This window comes from Nelumbo lutea, chromosome 6 (assembly GCF_056320005.1).
Source record: "Nelumbo lutea isolate HS-2025 chromosome 6, American lotus-T2T, whole genome shotgun sequence".
Classification (NCBI taxonomy): domain Eukaryota; kingdom Viridiplantae; phylum Streptophyta; class Magnoliopsida; order Proteales; family Nelumbonaceae; genus Nelumbo; species Nelumbo lutea.
This window is the reverse complement of record NC_142689.1, coordinates 9,819,004-9,825,003: the sequence shown is the minus strand read 5'-3', so window position 1 is coordinate 9,825,003 and position 6,000 is coordinate 9,819,004.

Sequence of the window (6,000 nt, the reverse complement as noted above, 5' to 3'; positions counted from 1 at the left end):
GTACGTGAGGTCAGGGAAGATAAACAGTGTTATTACAAGGGTATTATAAAAAGTAAACAATATTGTAACGGTCTTTATAATACAGGACCTTTGTCGCAAAACAAAATACAAGGGGTCTTTGTCACAGATCCCATAGTACAGGGGTCTTTTTAATTTACCCTTTTTTTTGTCCCTTTTAGAACACAAATTTTGCTTCCCACCTATTATGCAACAACAAAAAAAACAAAAGAGTAATCTTGTTAGTTGGCTTTCTCATTCTTGAGACAAAAGAAACACAAATTATATCTATGTCAAAAAAAAGAAAAAAAGAAAATCAAAAGCACTCCAATTAGGTGGAAAGCACTCTTAGAATCAAAAGCACTCAAAATTCCTACTGTTACTTAAATCTGTTAAACAAAAGAAACCTGGCCTAATGCTGCTCAAATTCAGGCCTAGAAAGTTCACCTGGGCTGTCTAATGTAATTTAATAGAATGTGTAAGGATATATGTTAACATTTTTTTTATACATAAATATAGTATAATATATTATTTTACCTCTATCTGATTTGATAAAAATCTGATTCTATATATACATATATATATATATATTTATTTGTTTATTGATTATATTGATTAGATTAATAAAAATGCACACTATTAGAGAGAGACCTTTGGGTTTTCTAAGTCCTCTTATTTTAATGCATGTTATTATTACATTTAAAAAAAAAAAGACATTTGAGAGAGAGAGAGAGAGAGCCTTTGGGTTTTCTAAGCTCGAGCCAAGCCCCTATATAAAGCCCGAAGCCCAATCTGTACATAAAATATCTTATTTTCAGTATACTTTTATAAACTAATATTATATTAATTTAGCAAAATAAACTAATAAATTAATTTTTATTTCCTAATACTAAATCGATATTTATTAATAATTTAAGAAGCGTATATATTATATTTGTTATATATAACACAAGTACTTTTTTATATATGTAATAGTATCGGCCTAGACTTATTTGAGAAAGCCCAAGCTTGAGCCCACAAGCCTAAAATTTTGTCAAAGTCTGAAAAATAACGGGTCAGACCGTCGGGCTACCTGGCCAATGAATAGGTCTAATTGTATATATAAACAATTGTATACATAAAAAATCATATGAAATAAAAATGTAAACATCTTTTTCAATTTTTTTAAAGATGGACCTCTCATAGCTTGGCCCAGTCTGCGGCTTGGCCTGGCCCAAGGCTCGGCCCAACACGACCTGATTTACACCTTTTCTTGAACCCACATAATGCTGGGGACGGGGTGGGAAAATTTAAGGATTCCCCATCCTTGATGAGGGGTGAGGTGCCTTGCCCCTGAACTCGCTTGACATTGAGGCTCGGCCCAGCACGACCCGGTTTACACCTCTTCTTGAACCCACCTAATAATAGGGACGGGGTAGGAAAATTCAAGGATTCCCCATCCTTGATGAGGGTTGGGGTGCCTTGCCCCTATATTCGCTTGACATTGAGGAATGGTTGCCTTGCTTTGAACCCGACTAACACTGGGGATGTGGTAGAGTGTCTTGACTATGGGGCAAGGACAAGGATGGAGTGCCCCGCCCTGAACCCACTTCGTTGTCATTCCTATAATTATTAATTATTAGTGAAATTAATAAAAATGTTAGCTTTTATAATTACTTTTATTTATTTAAAGTTAGTCAAAATTTCATTTAAAAATAACAAAATAATAATTATTATTAAAATTACTACAAATTATTAATAAAACTAAATTTATTAAAAATATTTATTCATATTAAATTAACAATAATTATTTTATGTAAATCAATATTAAATGAAAAATACAATTATTAAAATTTTAGATATTGACAACAACTTTGTATACTTTTAATTAATTACAACAAATTTTGATTATTAATTTAATATTAATTAATAATAAACAAAATTATTAAATCTTTCAGATTTTTCTATGCATCGCATGGGTCCCCACTAATATAAATATATATGAAAGACTTTAGTGTATTTAGTATATAATTGGGCTTTTGAACCATACAACTTTATATTGAGCCTATAGAGTAAGTCATTGGAATGGAACGAAATTTCAAATCAGAAAAATCCGATCAAAGTCGAACTTGAATGCATTGTTCATACATCCGATTTTGGATGCTATTAATTTCTTATCTGATTAGATTTAGTTTAGGTGAATCCAATCCTACAGAACTAAATTGAACAAGTGGCAACCCTTATTTCCCAAACCCAGCTTATCAAGAAAATGGGCAACTGCAAACTCGGTGAATGTTTGTTTTTGTGGTTGGGAAAATCTATGATGCGATAGAGAAAGACATGATACTAAAAAAGCTTTGATACTGGTTGATTGGTTAATACATTTATGATACTGGTTGGTTGGTCACAAGTTTTTATCTTTTTAACCAAAATAAAACATCAGGGTTAAAGGCATTGGTTGTGAGTTAGCGCTTTTTCACCAACAATGCCAATTTAGTAAAAGTCAAAAGAAGCCTATTTTACAACACCAAAAAGCCATTTTGAAAAGGAAACCCATTTACATTTTGGAAAAGTCCTTTTTAGAACATTACATCAAAGTTCAAACACTCAAATATGTTAATATAGATAAGCACTCATTAAAAACATACTTCTTAAAACGTCATTTTAGAAACAAAAATACTCCCAAACATAACCTAATGTCACGACCCGACTACTCCCATTGGCTAAGTCGTGTGGCACTCACTTGGCCCTCCAAGCAAGTCAGTCAAACTGCATGCCCAAGACCCTTCTTGCTATGTTGCTTAAGTGCTAAGGACACTCACCAAGGCACACAAGAGCACACCAAGTAATGTAAGAGAAAGAGATTGTATTGCACTAGAAGAAATTTTACAACTTGGATGTCTTCTACAACTTCAAAGCCTGTTGCAAATGAAGGAGGGGACCCCTTTTTATACACTAACCCCCTCTAGGAATCCTCTAGAACTATGTACAATTGGCATCTAGAATCACCTCTAGAATATTCTACCTTCTACACTTTTCTAGGGGATGCCTTCTCCATATGAAACAAGAACACTCTAGAGGAAGTCTAGATTACTCATAACCCCTCTAGGTTGTTTCACACAAACCTGGATTGTTGCACAAGGTTCTAGAGAGTTCCACCAATATCTAGGCCCTTCTAGACACATGGAGAACACTCTGGAACAACTTAGAATCCTATAGATGAATTGGCTAGAAGCCTCAAGAAACATGTAGAAAACCTCTAGCCAAGCACCCCATTATGTCAATCCATGACATTCTCCCCACCTAATTGTGCAACATCCTCGTTGCACTCAGTTGAATTGTGCCTTCCATTGCCTGATTAAGTCTTCATAGCCGGCTGCAATCAACTTGTCCGCTCGTACCCACGATGCTTTTGATGCTGGCAACCCCTTCCACTTGACTTCGTACTCCACCAATGGAGTTATCCAAGGAAAAGTAGTCATGGTCTTGGTGGTAATCTCCTCAGATTCCCTACCCTTTGGATACATAGCCTTCATAGCTACTATAGCCACCCATTTGTTCCAATCTTGATTAGTTGTCTGGCCCCTGCCAGTGTCCTTGCCTTGGCCCCTACCTTGACTTGTTCCTGCATACACGACTTTGTCCTCGCCTTGGACCTGCTTGTCGTGTTGTGCTGCCCTTGGTTGTTTGTCCACCCCTAGATTAGATTGGCCCCCTTGGCCTTGCCCCACACCTAGTTGTAGGGCTAATAACTTCTCCAATGTTGCGCATGTCCCATCCACCAAAGGGACCATGCATGAGGCCCCTGCCTCCATGATGCATAACACCTGCGCATAAGGTATGGGCATAGCCTGTACGTTGTTGATGAAGTCTATACCTAATATCATCTGGTAGTCATCCATTGGCACCACGGTCACATCTATGGTACCTTGCCAGTTCCCTAGCTAAATGCTCACCCCTTGAGTAACGCCATCGATCTCATGTGCTTGGGAGTTAAATGCCTTGATCATGCACGTGCCCTTTGTGACCTTTAAGCCCAAGTGCTTTGCCTCCCCAGTTGAGACAAAGTTGTGAGTTGCCCTTTTGTCCATCATGGCCTTGGTCTTCTCACCATTGATCAATGTTTCAACATACATCAGCCTTGACTCGACTGTGGTCTTGGTTGCCCCCTTAACTGGCCCCTCCAGGTTCTTAACACTACAAAGCAACTGTAGTGACCCAATCTTGGCCTCCCCATGGCCGTCTTCTTGCTGCCCCATCTGTGCCACTAGTGCACTAAGTGCCCTCCGTTGTGGACAGTCGCGAGCATAGTGGTCCCCTTCACAAATGAAGCAACTCAATTTTGCCTTGCCCTTGTCCCCTAACTTAGGCGGATTGGTCTTGCCGTCCTGAGTTTTGGTTTGGGCCCCCTTGCCCTGGTAAACACTCTACATACCCTGATCGTCCCTGTGGCTGTGGTGATCTCCCACACCTACGCCGTGGCCACCCTTTGCAAACTTGGGCTCCATTGAGCTACCCATGTTGCTCTCCCCCAACTTTTCTACCTCAGCCAAAGCAGTGGCTAAATCTTGCACGCCCTTGTGTTGCAACTCCATTTCCGCCCATAGCTGGAGTCCATCCATGAAGTTGAACAACAACTCCTGGTCAGCCATGTTGGGTATCTCAAGCATGAGTGAGGATAACTCCCATACATAGTCCTTAATCGGCCCAGTATGCTTCAACTTCCTCAAGTTATCCCGCACCAAGTACTCTATGTTCTCCGGATAGAATTGATGCTTGATGTCCTACTTAAATTCATCCCAAGTGTCAATGTGACACTGCCCCTGTTCCATGTCTGCATAGTGCTGCCTCCACGATAAGAAATCTTGTCGGTTAAGTACCTAGTGGCAACACGTACCTTGGCCTACTCCATGTGCCATAGAAAGTTGTCCAACACCCGTGCATCCTTGGCACCATTGAAGTGAGGTGACTCAGGTGCCCTTACCTTTGGCACGTCCCATGGAGTCCCCACCTCATCCCGTGCTAACAGCTTCTTGTAGAGCACTATGTCTATCTTCACCTCGTCCACATTAATTTGGACTTTGGCTAGGCTCCCCATCATCTTGGCTTCCAGCCCTTCCCATTCTTTGGCTTCCCCATGTCAGGCAAGATCCACGACCACCAGCTTGCCCTCCAGGCTATCAACTCGACTGCCCATGTTTGTGAACTTGTCTTACTTGTCTCCCATGGCAAGCTCCAACCTCACCATCATGGCCTCCAAGGCAACAAGGACGTCCCTTGACGCTCCCCTTGTTTTCTTGGAGTGGTCCTTCTTCTATTCGTGTGTCTTGCTATTGTTGAGTCCATCCAACATCATGTCCACACACAAGCTCCCACGCACTCCTAGCAAAGTTGCTCTGATACCACTTGTCATGACCAGACTACTCCCGTTGGCTAAGTCGTATGACTCACTTGGCCCTCCAAGCAAGTCAGCCAAACTGTACACCCAAGACCCTTCTTGCTAGATTGCTTAAGTGCCAAGGATGCTCACCAAGGCACACAAGCCAAGTAATGTAAGCGGAAGAAATCATATTGCACTAGAAGAAATCTTATAACTTGGATGTCTTATACAACTTTGAAACCTGTTGCAAATGAAGGAGGGGACCCCTATTTATACACTTACCCCCTCTAGGATACCTCTAGAACATTCTACCTTCTACACTCTTCTAGGGGATGCCTTCTCCATATGATACAAGAACACTTTGGAAGAAGTCTAGATTACTCATAACCCCTATAGGTTGTTCCACAAGGTTCTAGAGAGTTCCACCAATATCTAGACCCTTCTAGACACATGGAGAACACTCTAGAACACCCCAGAACACTCTGGACCAGCCTAGAACCTACAGAATTGGCTAGAAGCCTCAAGAAACATGTAGAAAACCTCTAGCCAAGCACCCCATTTTGTCACTCCATGACACTAAACTCTCCAATAACAAGTTTGAAGTTGGGTTGCATAAATGGCCATTAGGGGTGGATTCGAGCCAA